At 35.4% G+C, this 16052-nt stretch overlaps 1 protein-coding gene and 1 non-coding gene across 6 annotated transcripts in view; both read right to left on the reverse strand.

Moving 5' to 3' along the window:
* The window catches only part of LOC120781839 (low-density lipoprotein receptor), a 398201-nt gene that overhangs the window by 308006 nt on the left and 74143 nt on the right, over nt 1-16052 (reverse strand). The gene's annotated exons all lie outside the window — the stretch shown is intronic.
* Nucleotides 2209-2281, reverse strand: Trnav-uac. The gene has a single exon. It is a non-coding gene; the product is annotated as a tRNA-Val (tRNA).

The raw sequence follows: 16052 nt of genomic DNA on the forward strand, positions 1-16052 counted from the left end.
CAGAAAAATCAACCGAATTACTCATCTACATGGAAATGTCGATGTGTGAAATATCGACAGAAACAAATACAATTTTCAGGACTCAAAACATCGATTTGATAAGTCATCCACTGCATACTCCTAATTTGACGTCAGAAAAGGTGGTTGATGCGTTCTGAACACATGTTTTTGGAGAGACTTCAATCAAATTTGAAAAGTTGCTACGACAATTGCTTCAAGCGCATGCAAAAGTGTATATAGATCTTAACGAAAAATATTTTGAAAAGCAATTAAGTGATTTTCGATGATAAATATTTGTTGTTCTCTAATCCCTGAATACAAAAGTGAACACTCGTATATGGTATACTTTACAGTATGTAAGAAATACTCCAAAAATTTAAACAAATTCTGTTAATAATTTATTCCATAAAACCATTTTTGAACATGATCAAAAAAGTTTTAACCCTAATAAATGTTATTTCTGAATCGATTTCGCCAACTTTTCTGCTGATCAATTCGGCATCTCTCAGTTCCAGCTGTAGTGTCAAGCTAAACGAAAGAAACCTATCGCTGCAAATTTTTCCAACAATACTGTACATGCGCACACATTATTTAATTTGATTCAGGCATCTTTGACTCCTGTCAGGCATAAACAAATTCCTAACTGCACAGTCGCCGCGTTACACTGTAATTATATGCGTCGACATTTCACGGCAACCAACGTTGTCTAGAGGTTTTCCGTGGCAACACTATCTTAACGCTATTGTCTCTCTTAATTTGCATGCACACACATGTGTAATATATTCATGTATATATGTAGCCAAATATGCATAATTCAATCAAATATTAATCGTATTCCGCGAACTCGCACAGCATTTTCAAACACCTCGCGTATCATCGTATCACAGGCATCGCGCATAAAGGCTATCACCGAATTAAGTGACCAGCTTTTGACTATTAAACAATATGATTTGTGGGTGTGTGTGTGTAACCTTTGTTGCGAGGTGTTGACGCTGATGAAGATAATGCTCATTAGTCCGACGCCGAACTGATTAAATAATTCAATTTGCTGACATGCTCCCATATAATACTTGTACAAGGCCATAATTACAGATATATTGCTGTGGGCAAAAAGTAGTAAGACTTTTTAATTTAAATTTTGCGCGAAAACCTATTTGAGAAAATTTTTTCTCTAGGTTGCTATGCAAACATTTTTCATAGCTTAAGGGGCTATACCAGTGTGACACTTTCAAAAAAAAAATTTTTTTTTTTTGCTTTTTTCGATAGCTTTATATTCAAAAATATCCTGTGAAATCGGCGAGGTCGTATTTTAAATAGTTTTTGAATGGCAGCGTTCTAAATAGCGACCGCTCAGAGGTGCAAACATATATAAGTGAAACTTTAATCGCGTTTTTCTCGAAACGACATTTTTCAAATTTGCTGACATTATAACTCAACGAGAAATTAACCGATCGACTTCAAATTAAAACTGGATATAGTTGAATACATTTGCTATACAATAGACTACGATCTTTTTGATTGGCTGAAAATTGTCAATTTGGCATTAAAAAACGACAATTTTTCGTAAAAAAACGATTTTTTTTTCAAAATGGCGCCATTTTTCTTAATTTTTGATATTTTTCAAAGATCGTAGTCCATTGTATAGAAAAATATATTTAAGTTTAATAAACATTTTGAATTTTTTTATTTCAGCTACTCAATCGACCGGAATCATGCCAGCAGTTGAGGCACTTTTTTTTTGGCACTTCCGCAGACAGCACATTACTCCGTTATTTTTCAATATTTTTGTAAATTTTTTTTTTTTAATATAGCTAAAAATATACTTTATTACGTCCATAGAACGTCGAAACATTCAATCTAGTACTTTCTTTTAAAAAAATTCACGAAAATCGCCTAATTTTTCATGCGTCACACTGGTATAGCCCCTTAAACATAAAATATTCTAATATAGAACGACAGAGACTCTAACTCTTATTTTTGTTATGAGTTAAAAATATATTTTTAAATTAAATTACTTTATTATAATTATTATAAATGTCACTAAAATAAATTAATATAAATTTTAATTATATAAACAATTTTTTTAATTAAAAAAAGAAATTGTAATAAATCAGAAAAGTATTTAGCGTATAATCTATAGTAATTTCATATTAATTAATAAATTTTAATAGTTCAATTTATAAAAAAAACACCAAAAAGATCTTGCACTGGTTCCATCCAGGATCGAACTGGAGACCTTCTGCGTGTAAAGCAGACGTGATAACCGCTACACTATGGAACCACTTGTTTGAACGACGGCAAAACGCAAATAACTCACAAGCTAAGAAAGAGAGAGCGGATGAAGAGAGAGATGGCGCTCTTACTACGCTCACTTACTCTAAGTTTACTAAAGTAAAGGCAGAGAGTTTTGGCAAAATAACTAAAACAACAAGTGTTAAATGTTTTAAAATAGATTTTTTGAAGCGTAAATTGCAGGGACACTAATTTGTTTATTTATCATTTCATTACATTTCATTTTCAGATATACATCATATACATACATATGTATGCTGGTGGATTTATTCTATTACGCAATTTATATCAGAGATGTTATATGAAAAAATTAAAAATCATTAAAATTTCGCACAAAAAATTAGCTTATTACTCAAACAATATATTAAATCTTGGTTCAATATCAGGTGCGCAACTAAGTTCTCGCTGCTTTTTTTTATGAAAATGCAATTTTATTGTAAGAAAGCTCAGAAGCAGTTCCACTCACAAGATGACATTGAATTATTCATTGCAACTTATTCAATGTCATCTTGTGAGTGGAACTGCTACTGAGCCAGACCATGTGCCATCGAACGAAACAAAAACAAACGGACGGTGCAATAGCTGGGAATACAGCGGGTAGGGCTGCCCTTTTAAGCGATTTCAGGTAGGTTATAACGGGTTTGCCATCGTAAGACCGAGCAATGACAGGCAGCAGAATAAGGCGTTCGTGTCTCTCTTGATATTGTGGTTATAAGGAACCCAAGTTTTAAAATGTCTTGGGGAGTGGCCTCAAACGCTGAAGCTAGCTCATCCTGCATTTGACACGAGTCTTCATCGATAAACGTCTCCAACTCACCGTCAATACGGATGGTCATTAATATCGAAAACGTCATCTTTGAAACGGCCAAACCTTTTCCAAATGTCTAGGTTAAGATCAGCAAGTTTTTGGATATATAAAAATCGATCGCCACTAACAGCTGGAGCCATCTATTGACAAACAACGGGAATTTAAATGCGCACCTAATAAATTGGGTAGTCGAAAATTTCAAATAAAATTTTGAATTTCCTTTTCGAATTTTAAATAAAATTTCAACTTATTTTTTATATTTATAATGAACTTTATTGAACCAAATATGTACCATTTTGGTCGACCTCTTTTTGGCATTTTACCGCTAGAGACTTTATGCCATCAGTGTAAAACCTTTCTGGTTTCTCGGCGAAAAATGCGACAAGTAATTTTCACAGGCTTCTCTTGAAGCCAACTTTACTCCATTAAGGGAGTTCTACTTCGACCAAAACAAATGGTAGTCCAATGGTGCAAGGTCAGAACTATATGGTAGATGCAACAAAATTTCCCAGCCAAGCTCTCCCAGTTTTTGCCGAGTCATCAAATATGTGTGTGATCTAGCGCTGTCTAGATGAAAAACGAAGCCCTTTCTGTTGATCAGATCTGACCGTTTTATTCGATCGAGATTGAAGCAAGTAATCCCATCAGTTGTTGATAGTAAAATGTAGAATCAATCGTTCGACCAGGCAGCTCATAGTGGATGACTCCTTTCCATTCCCACAAAACACTCAGCATAAATTTTCGAGGCATCAATCCTGGCTTTGCGACCATCTCTTAAACTTCACCACGCTTGGAGCATGAATTTTCCCACACATTATTGTCGTATTTGATACACTTTTCGTCTCCTGTTACCATTCGCTTCAGAAATGTTTCGATTTCATTTTGTTTCTGCAAAGCATCGCAGATGTTGATTCGGTCCATTAAATTTTTCACAGACAATTCATGTGGTGTTCAAGTATCGAGCTTCTTTTTGTAGCCAGCTTTTTTTAAATGGTTCAAAACCGTTTGATGTTGAATTTTAAGTTCCTTAGCAATGTCATGGCCGCTTATGTGACGGTTCTGGTCAATCTTTTCCATAATTTCATCGACTTTTTCAACGATAGGTCGACCAGAGCGAGGTGCATCTTTGACATCAAAATTTCCAGAACGAAACGAGCGAACCATTGTTATGCTACATGAACTGACACAGCATCGTCTCCGTAAACTTCACAAATTTCATAGGTGGTTTGCGTGACATTCTTCCCTTTTTATACAGAAATTTCAAATATAGCGAATTTACTCATTATTTTCACTAATCTTTGAACAGCTGTAATTTTTTTTCAACTTAACCGAATTTGTTTTAGTTAAATGAAGCTTGAAATCTCATCTTTCCAACAGTATATGGTATGATACAATGTGATTGGTAGCATTGGAGAGGTACGACTGCAAGGATATCTATTGACAAAATAAGAAAATACTTTTTCGACTACCCAATATATATTAAATAGGGTCTCCGACTCTTCCTTCAGAGTGTTACGAACTTCGTAACAGACTTAATATACTCTGTGCAGGCTGTAAAAATAATCGCATTACTGAAAGTATTGCCTTTCTGGCAATCTGCGGATCCATGCCAAAGAAAAGCTACGCCTGCTCGCTCGAAAATGAATCATGCCAGTTCTTGATACCCTGTTCTGAACTAAGCCGCATTCCAGAGAGGGTATTCTGCAGCGACCGGAACAAATGGTAGACAGAGTTGCTAAGGTCTGGGCTATAAGACGGGTAAGGCAAAACTTTCTAGCTTTGCATGTTCTGAATGTTCAGTGGTGCTATCAAATCTTCGAAAGAAATTGAAGCATTCAAGCATAGTCATAATGTTGTTGTTATTAAGTATGCATATTACCAAAATCTTTGCTCATTATCATAAAAAATGCACATCATCTAAAATATATACCCTATTAGTATGAAATTTAATATTTGCGATATTTTTCTCAATTCGAGATATTTACCTTAAATGACCTACCAATTAATGAAATAACACAAATTAGTTCAAAGCATAAAATTCCATTGAAAAACAATTCATTAACGAAATACCGTGTTGAGGCAAAATAAATCAAAATCAATATAAAACTTAACCCTCCGGCAAGAGCAAATATGAAGCAAATGAGCATGTCCAGACAGACGGTGTATCGAGACACACACAGACACACCCACTTTGGCAGCAACTGCCAGCGGTGAATCGCCGTCAATGCGCCAATTAGCGAAACCCAAACCCACATCGATAGCTGCCGCACAGACATGGGTGTTTTCCACCACGCCGCACCAACCACGAACCGCTGCAGTCGAGCGAGTTCAATGAACAGACAAAGCGTTGAAGCGACTCACCGGCGCAACATGTGGCCACGTCCCAGCAGCAGCAATAAAACGGGCATGCCGACCAGATCAAAGACAGAATATTAGAGCGTTCGCTCTATGTGTAAGACTCACACTGCGCGCCATTTAATGATGATGAATCTGCATTCGATAATCATGTGTCATTGTAGGATGCTTAATGGACGCCTTCATCAGTGTTAATTCCCCTTTTGTTGGTTTTGGTTTGTATTTAGTCCGAGTCAAGCGCGTCAATAGATCAAATCAATGATGGCAAACAATGTCAATATATGCAGTCAAATGAAAAAGTCATATCAATGCACATCACTGCCACCGTTAATCACACGCCATGGGCGGGAGCAACATTGCCATGGCCACGCTAGCTGATACAAAGTTAAAATTGGAAAGAGCTGTCACTGCAGTCAACTATTATTTTCACACGCGATTGCTACTGTTGTTAGTAGTTTTGCATATGGATGAAAATAAATCAGAATTTGATGAAAATAAAACGGTATTATAATGAACCACTGCTCCATGAAATCCGTGATTTTATAGGTAAATAGTCACTCGCTTTCTCTCTGAAGTGAACTCAGCAGATTTATTAGGTTGTAGGAAGCAAATGCCCAGACCGGCATTAGCCAGCATAAAATTATATTTCTGTCACCATAGCAATGATTTATAAGTATTCTTTTGTTTTGTCTACAAAGTTTATGAGGAATTTCTAATACTCCAACTTTAAGCGCGGAAATTATACTTTCAACGACTTTTTTATTTTTTTTTTTTTTGGAAAAGTTGGTTGCTTTTTGTTTTAAACTTTCTTTAAAATTTCGAGTATCCAAAATTAATACAAATTTAGGCTGCTGCAGTCGTAACATCGGCATCGCTAACAACCTACAAGGTCACTGAATCCAATCGGCGCTCCAAGCAGCGCAATTTGTGTGCTGCGTCCATATTTGTGTATGTGGTTGTGTTTAAAAAGCCGCGTAACTTATGCGAAATTGATTTATGTGCGCGCATGCCAAAGGGAAAAAATAACTTTTCCTCGCATATTCCGGTGAGATTACAAACAAGCCTTGCTTTCCTTCATCGCTGCACGCAGTTTTTGAATTTTGTTGTGCTTTTTTTGCTTTCGAAAAGTTTCTTCATTCTTTCGCATTTTTGTTTTGGCAGGCACACCATATTAATCCTTATATAATTTATGCTGATATGCATTGCTTCGTTATTAATATTTAATATGCGTACGCGCCTAAAAGCACGCCATTTGGGACAATGCAAATTGGAATTTATGTATGCCAATATATCTGCTTGCTTAGGTGTGTTGCCGCTTTGAGCATGTTATTTGCGTTTAATTCCTTTCTTCGCTCCCCAACGATTTGACTGCTTCTGTTTCATTATCTTTAATATGCGTAATAATTTGTGCATATGTTTGTATGTAAACGTGTGTGATGAAGTTTGAAAGCAGCTTAAGATGCTTAAATCTGCGACGAATGACAGGGACGCAAAGGAATTGGATTCTTGTGTGGGTATACTTTTTTCGATTGTATGCAGATGTGTCTCATTGTCATCCACATTTTACTATTTTTTGATCGGATTAATTTTAATACATTTTTATAATTTCCTTCTCATTTTTTATGCACATTTGGAATGCAGATTTGGCAATTAATTAATTTTTTTACGCTTTTGTGCGGGTTCTTGGATTTAAAGAGATTTTAAATGCATTCAGTTGAGTTGAGTTACATTCATTTATTTTCAGTTCAGTTGAGCTGCGTTGAGTTGAGTTTATTTCAGTTCTGTTGAAATGAGTTGAGTTGAATTTAGTTAAGTTCTAAACAGTTCAGTTCAGTTGAGTTGAATTTATTTCAGTTGAATTGACTTCAATTCTAATCAGTTTGGTTGAATTTAGTTAAGTTAAGCTAAGTAAAGTCGGTTCAGTTCAGTTCAGTTGAAATTAGTTGAGTTGAGTTGAGTTGAGTTGAGTTGAGTTGTTAAAGTTAAGTTGTTGTTTAAGTTAAGTTAAGTTGAGCTAAGTTCAGTTAAGTTAGTTAAGTTAAGTTAGTCAAGTTAAGTTAAGTTGAGTTAAGTAAAGTTAAGTTGAGTTAAGTTGAATTAAGTTGAGTAAAATTAAGTTAATTTGAGTTAAGTTAAGTTAAGTTGAGTTAAGTTAAGTTAAGTTAAGTTAAGTTGAGTTAAGTAAAGTAAAGTTAAGTTCAGTTGAAATGAGTTGAACTGAGTTTAATGCAATTCAGTTCAGTTGAATTGAGTTGAGTTCAATTGGGTTGGGTTAAGGTATGCGTGTTTATGATGTTAGTAAAACTATAAGAAACTTAAATTTATCAATTATATTATTAAACCTACAAGCTGTATATGATATTCAAATGAAAGAGTACAGGAACATTATAACTCAGTTAATTAGTTCAGTTGTCAAAATATCACATATTGCCGATCGATTCCAATTCCCTAAACATGAAAAACGCTTATAGAAAGTATCAGTTTACTTTAATGGATTAAGAACCCCAAAGCATGAAAACTAATATAGGAATTCTGTTATCAAGGGAAGAGTTGAATTGAATAGAAAATTCGCACAGACGCTTCAAAACAAACTTCATTTTTCAACTAGTGAAAAAATGTGTAAGTATGTATATACTATGATACACATTCATTAAGGCATTGAATTTCACGCGCCAAGCTAAAAGCGACAATTTCAAATCAAACCGAATGCTGTCATGCACCAACAACAAACCAAACTCGATCTGAATAAAAAAAATATATCAGTTAAAAATTTAATATTGCATGCATTTTTTACATACATATTTACATATCTACATTCGCGTATAGGAAACGCAGCATAAGCCATGCGAGTTTAAACATAACAAACGAAAAAATAATAAACAAAAATTCTCCGATTCAATTTTGCACAAAGAATTGGCAGACTTCGCTGAAGGGTGGTCACAGAGACAACAAACGATACATTTTGACAGCAAATCGAAATATACATATGTATATAGTATACGTATACAAATATGTATTAGTTTATATTGAAATCGAATGCAATGATGAGGCATGTTAAGGGTCATGTTACACTTCGAGATCGTTGACATTTCTAGTTGCGTGCAACAAATATCGTTAGAATCGCATACGTATCTGATATGTATATATTTACTGATATTAAAATAAATGTGCTGTGATATTCCGCTACATATGTTTGTATTCCGATTTCAATTATTTGTTGACACTTCTACTAAATTCGCATTTGTTTGGCTTTGTAAATATTTTTAAAACACTTTTTGTGAACATGACATGCGAAGCGAAGGAAAACATGGCAAAAACGCTGCGTTGCAATATACAAATTTATTAGCAAATACATGACGCAGTGATTTCGCACATATTATACTAAATTGCTCTCGAATATAGCTTTTATATTGCCGCGCTTATTGCACTGCAAGCCAGAAAATTGACACGCAGCCACAATTCTTTTTTGATTAGAAAAGTAGCGATTAATGAAACTTTACTTGGCCTAAATTTCAGGTTCTGTGGTAAAATGCCTAAATATTTCCAGTTTTTCCATGTAGTAGCATGAACAACAAAATATGCAGGCCATGCAATTTAAATTAATTTAATTAATTTATTTTCACCAGTTTAAAGTGTATCAAAACGGAAAAACCTTCCATCTCCAACGTCGCAGCATTCCTTTAATAGCTTTTTTTAAACCTTTTAATCTTATCGCTTGAAATCACTTCAAATTTACTAAACCATGGTTCTTGTTTATAATATTTTCGTTAGAATTACAGTGAGACAAAAAAAAAGTCTTATTACGTTTCGAAATAGTTATTGGGGTCATCATGACATTCATAATCTCAACGGTTAATACGCCAAAATGTAGGCAGATAGGTAAGTGGGTAGGAGAGCTGTAAATTTGAGCTCAACAGCTCTGAATGATGGGTTCCAAGTGTTATGTGTCTGGTCTGTGTTAGAGCTGGGCTTTCACAGAGTATGAGTGAAATGGTTTCCTTAATTCCTTCTAGCCCGCAGCTGTGGCAAATATTGTTATAGAGTAGATCCAATTGTTCTACAAAAGGCCAGTGTCTCCTTATAGTAACTGCCAGTTCTTAAATACTATTTCTGGCTCTATGTAATAAGTCCTTAGCTTTAGTCTTATCATTGTCGGGCCATATCTGCTTCGTTATCTTGCAGTTGCTTACTGTTTTCTATATGATCTGAGCTATTTGCTCAAAATGAGCTATTTGCTCAAAAGGAGTAGGAAGCTCTCTTTTGATCGTTCTCAACAGGCTATTGACTCCGCCACGGATTCATCGAAAGAGGCTCCTAGCTTGGCCAACTCGTCTGCTTTTTTGTTCCTGCAAGTGTGCCTGTGGCGTGAAAGCCTAATTATGGGTAAGTGGGGCTGGAGCTGAAGGTTTAAAACCTTCCTACAATTGTTTACTACGCTGGATTTAATAAGTAGCGTCGACAAGGCCAGCAATGCGCCTGCTTGTCCGTATATATGATTGCTTTCCGCTTTCTATGGTAATAAATCTCTGCTCCATTCACGTTCAGAGAGTGTCGTCACGCGGGAGTGGCTATAAAATCTAATTTTGGGAGCATATAGTCTGCTTTATTTAAGTGTAGCTGCTTCAAGATGTTGGTATATTCATATATTTTTATGTGTGAACATTATTATTCCTTTATTCTTATAGCAGTCATTTTTGCCTTCATATCTTCATTGGAAAAAACTGCTTTCAAACAATGGAAAAAGCAGTTCTCAATTGTTGTTTTTGTTCTTTTTTTTGCGAAAAATATTCGTATATGTTCGAAGTTTAAATATCATATTCTGATGTAATTTCGCGGCATGTTGCCGACTTGACAGTCCTTGGCCAGTTAAAATACCGGTCGGTTCCAGTTATTTAGACCCGACTGTCGTGGGAACTGTAAAATTATTTATGACAAATATTTGATTGAAATGACTTTTGTACCATAGCGTGGATCGCAACTCATGATCCGCCGTAATATGTACGCTTAAAGGGTTACATGAGTTGAAGGGTTTCAAAAATCGAATTTTTTATTGTATTATAAAACTCTACAACACCTCTAGTATATTGTTCTAAATTTTCAAATTGATCCGAGTAATAGTTCCGAAGATACATCCCTGATAACTTGTGCCCACGAGGCTACCTAGGCTATGTGCGTCGTCTTTAAACGCGTTTTTCTCGAAACTATGTTTTTGAAGTCGGTTGGCAAGATTTCTCGAGAACTACTCAATCGATCTTCATGAAATTTTACACAGGTCTTTGAGATACAATTCTTAAAGACTTGAATGCGGGATTTTTTTCGATTACAACTATTTGAAAAAAAATTAATTCGCGAAATTTTCATTTTTTATAAAAATGTCTGCCAAAACTTCGTTTTTCAGTTTTCTTTCCTTCGTCCAAGTTCTAAAGCTTCTTGGCTTTAAATTCATAGCTGTTAATCAAAATTTTAGACCACCCTACTTTTATGTAAAATAATGAAATCAGTAAAATTTTAATCACCCTAGTATTATTGCAATCGCATTTACGACGATAGTAAAAAGCGTTCAATCAAATTCAAATCATAAAATTTGAGCAAAAATAATCCAAATCAGTGGTGCATATGAATTTCAGCAAACACTCAAAGAAAGCCATAAAAAGTTTGCTTACACAAATGCCAAAAATTTCAATGAAATCACAGATATTATTTTATTGCTCTTTGTTGCTGTTATTGGTATATACATAGAATCATATGTATGTATGCAAGTGCGTACTTATTTTGAATTGCCAGCCGTTAACTGATAAAATCGCATAGTAGTCGAAATTTTATAACACAGACCCATATATTCGCGCTAGCTGAAGTGATTTGGAGAAAGCAGTCAAGAAATTAATTTTGCGAAAATTTAATAGGAAACTGAAACAGTTGATAAATACGAATAAGAAGTGCTTATCGCTTTGTGAGATATAAACGCTGCCATTCTTCTGCGAATTGCGTGATTTTGCCAAAAACAAAAGTAGAAAAAAACTGAACGCCTTACGTGCACCTCATGCCTTACTAAGCAGCTGTATATTCTTTCACGCGCCTGACTGTCATTCATCAAAGTTGCTCAAAACATATTTGCACTTAGTTCCTCAGATGCTTGCAATTTGCGCATGACAATTTTCTAATTGAATTCATTTTTTGTAATTCAGCAGTTCATGCCTTATCAATAGCTTGCCCATTCCCCGATTTATCAAAATGTAAATTTTGCTTATCATAATTGCCTTTGTAATAGATTCATGTTTACTTATAGATAAGTAAATTTTTTCTGTATCACTTCCGCATGCTCGTAGAAAGCGATTTTTCTCGCTAAAAAGGTAAATAAATATTCTAAGAGTGCAGTTTGGCACAGAGCAGCACTCTCAGCAATAAAAAAAAAACAGAAATATATAATTTCTTATCAAAGATTTGCATATTTCTATTTCATTTGTAGTTATATCATCTTATTAACGCTAAATTGTCATTATATAATAACTTATTATAATAACAAATTATCTTAAAGCTAGTATATCGAGCAACTGGCGTGATCTTGCGATGACTTGCTTGTTGACAAAAGAGCTCACAGTTAAATAAAGAGCGCATCATTGTCAAACAAAATATAGTGGGAGAGCAAAATCAGGCAAATATATGCACTCATATTGCTATGTATACATTTAAGATTTTTATGAGAGCTAGCGCGATTCTTTTTTTACGATATTAAATTCAAGTTTATCAATGGCCCATTCATATTATTTCTCTTCTGTATGACTACCATATATGCCCTGGCATAACTCTGTGAGATACTGTATTAGAATAATACTATTTGGCGATACTGTTGATGTTGAATAACTCTTTGATAATAGTAATAAAAAAAGTTGAAACGTTTGGCGGCAACAAAGCTTAGTACCCTTCAATCACAAAATAAAATATGATGTTACCGATTTATAATGAGTTTTTTCATTGATAAATAAAGTTCGTGAAATTCATAAAATTCTTAAGAAAAAAAACGTTGCTTTAAAATAATCAAACTTCAACCGCTAATATCTTCTAAATATATAAATATCTTCTGTCATCAAACAAAAAGTATTTGCACTCGCACTTGGCTCACATGTCACTGCTGACAGTCATAACTTCGAAGTCGTAGATAATTTCTTTCATTTCGGAACGAGTATTAACTCCAAAAACAATGTCAGCCTTGAAATCCAACGCAGAATAACTCTTGCCAACAGTTGCTACTTAGGACTCAGTAGACAATTGAGAAGTAAAGTCCCCTCTCGACGAACAAAGACTAAACTCTGTAAGATAATCATTACTCCCGTTGTGCTATATGGTGCAGAGGCATGGACGATGACAACATCTGATGAGTTTTCGAGAGAAAGATTCTGCGGAAGATTTATGGTACTTTGCGCATTCGAGCTATATGAGATATACGACGACTTTGACATAGTTCAACAAAATAATGTAATAATTCGTCCGAATGGATAAAAACACTCCAGCTCTGAGAGTATTCGACGCAGTACCAGCCGGTGGAAACAGAAAAACTGGAAGACCTCCACTCCGTTGGAAAACCCAGGTGGAGAAGGACCTGGCTGCACTTAGTATCTTGAATTGGCGGAAAATTGCGAAAGCTAAAACCGACTGGCGCGGAGTTGTTAACTCGACAATAACCGCGTAAACGGTGTCTACACCAGTAAAGAAGAATATTGAAGATGAATTATATTGGAAAAAATGTCCGTTACAATTAAGAGCTCTTACCTGAAGAGTCTTTCTTGAAGGTATGTTAACAGATCAACTGTAAAGCCCCTTGGCCTGACACATAGATGTCGCTACTATAATTAAATCCATATTACACTTTGTTAGCCCTAACCTCCAAAGTCCAATTGACATTCATCTGTGAACTGCACTGTCGGCTACCAAGGTTATGGCGTCTGTATTTTGGGATACGCATGGAATATTTTTTATTGCCTACCTTGAAAAAGGTAGGAAGAGCGATTATTACATGGCGTTATTGGACCTTTTGAAGTACGAAATCGCCGAACAACAACCGCATTTGTAAAAGTGATGTTTCGAAAAGACAATGCATCTTGTCTTAAGTCAGTGAAAACGATGGCAAAAATTCATGTATTAAGCTTCAAATTGCTTCCGCATCGAACGCATTCTTCCGATCTGGTCCCCAGTGACTGCTTTCTGCTCTTAGATCTCAGAAGAATGCGCGCTAAAAAGAAAATTTCGTGGTATCAAGAGCTGATCACTGAAACTGAGGCCTCTTTTGAAGCAAAGGACAAATCGTACTACAGAAGTGTTGTCGAAAGTTGAAGGATGACTATTAACAGTGTAACTGTATTAATAATAAAAAAACACAAATTTTGCAATAAAAATGGGTTTTTACTATGGAAGGCCGGCGACTTGACGAATTTGAGACTATTCTTGAGATTTGAAAACGAAATTACAGCAGTACGTGCCAGAGGTTTCATCTTTATAAAGAAAAAATGCACGAAATTGGAATTAAAATTCTCCCGCTATAGCTTCCAACAGCGCTCACCGAACAGTGATCACATTCTTTGCCAATTAAAAGACAAAGCCCAAATTCTTGACCTACAACAATATCATAAATTAATTACTATTTCAGCGCCATACAAGCGGCCTACCGCAAGTCGCTATGTACATATGTATATAATGCCAACAAATGTATCAATCAATCGCTCTTAGTTCGGTACAAAGAGAAATCAATTTTCGAGTGTCAACTAAAGAGCACATTAAGAGAGCAGCACACAGGGCATGGTTAAATTTGGAAATACGCTAAAAACAATTTTGATTTTTATCTAATAACTAGGAAAGTCGACAAGACATATCGTTGCTTACGAAATAGAAACAAAAATCCAAGAAAGCAAGGCAATTGGGGAAAGTAGGCAATCGCTTGGGTGGTAGAACGTGCAGCTTGCGCCAATTACAAATTATTACGTGTCACAAATTTCATTAATCACTCGATGAACAAAAACAACTACGCTCTTTATTAAATTACTTTCCAATTCATGTTACTACGATTGGCTCACAGAGCGCACAGTGTGACTGTGGCAGCAAATACGCGCGCAAACAGCAGACAGCAAGTGCAAACAAACGGCGTGCTTGAAGTAGATTTGTTCATAACACGTTAGAAACAATCATGTGTACATATTTACAAAACGTTTGGATAAAAGAAAGAAAGAGCAAATGTTAATGTGGTTGAATGTAGGAGTAAGCACGCAAGTATTCTGTATAAAAATGTGGCCTGATCGCGGCTATGAATCAGCGTTTTGTGAGTTTTCTGAATGGGCAGCCGTCAATAATAATAATTTGTTTATTGAACAATATTTTCCATATAAATGAACATATTTTCAGTATTGCAATTAAAGAGTTCATTTTGTTTTTGCTTTTGTTTATTGCGCTCAGCTTTTTATTATTAAAAATTGTCTAATTTATTTCATATATTCTGTTGTACGTAGTTGCAGAATTGAGCGGCACTTCTTCACATCATCGCTGACTCATTTGTTATTGTTGTTTAATTAGTTGGAAATTGTTTACGAGCAATTATACTGAGGCGCATACCGAATTTTTTTCGAGTTCACATAAAAAATTTCCTTTTGGGGCACTTTGCCGAGAATCACGCCACCACGTCTATATATGTTTGTCGCTGCATGTGAATGAAATTTCGTAGGAAAGCGCTAAAAATAAAATAAATGCCAAAGCACAGTAAGCCAATGCGAGTTGCAATTAGTGAGGCGAAAATGTGCGAATTGTGACAAAGCTCATTTATATAATCGTTAGAGATGTTTGCTTGCTTGACTTTCATTTAAATAATTTGGCATACGGGCATATACTCGTACTAGTGGAAAGGGAGTAAACCTGAGTTGCACGAATGCAATAATTATTACTCAATACGAGTATGCGTATGAGCACACTAAGTTAGAATAGATGCTTTTAGCAGCCACGAAGTCTACAAATTGGTCGTAACTGTTTCTCTCGAGGAAGTATTATTCAAAGAGGGTCGAGAACGTGTTGACGACGAACCATGTCCTGAACAACCAACAACTGCTGATCAACACGTCAATTAAATAAAGTGATTTGTGCTTGAGAATCGACAATTAACAGTCTGAGATCTAACTGGCATCGTTGGAATATCGGAGGGATCAGTGAAAACCATTTTGGAAGCTCATTTGGGTCTTAAAAGAGTCAAAACACGATTGGTACCAAAACCACACAATTGTTTTCAAAAAACGGCTTCGCGCTAACGTCTGTGAAACAATGCTTTCCGACTAGCACTATGTCATGAAGCGTATTATTACTACCAATAAGTCTTGGATCTATGCTTGCGACCCCGAAACAGACGATAAATCAGCCGTATTTCGTGGCAAATGTGATCCCAAGCCGAAAACACATGTCAAAGGATTTCAAAATTCAAGGCTATGTTGACAGTTTTCTTCAATCATGGAGGTATGGCCGGCCAAACTGTCAACAAGGAGTCTCATATAATATTCCTTGTTGAAAGTTTGTTATGTGTAGTTTGTGCGAAATTATTCGTAAAAAGATACAGAAATTATGGGCCCAC

The sequence above is a fragment of the Bactrocera tryoni genome, chromosome 1, assembly GCF_016617805.1.
Source record: "Bactrocera tryoni isolate S06 chromosome 1, CSIRO_BtryS06_freeze2, whole genome shotgun sequence".
NCBI classification, from domain to species: Eukaryota; Metazoa; Arthropoda; class Insecta; order Diptera; family Tephritidae; genus Bactrocera; species Bactrocera tryoni.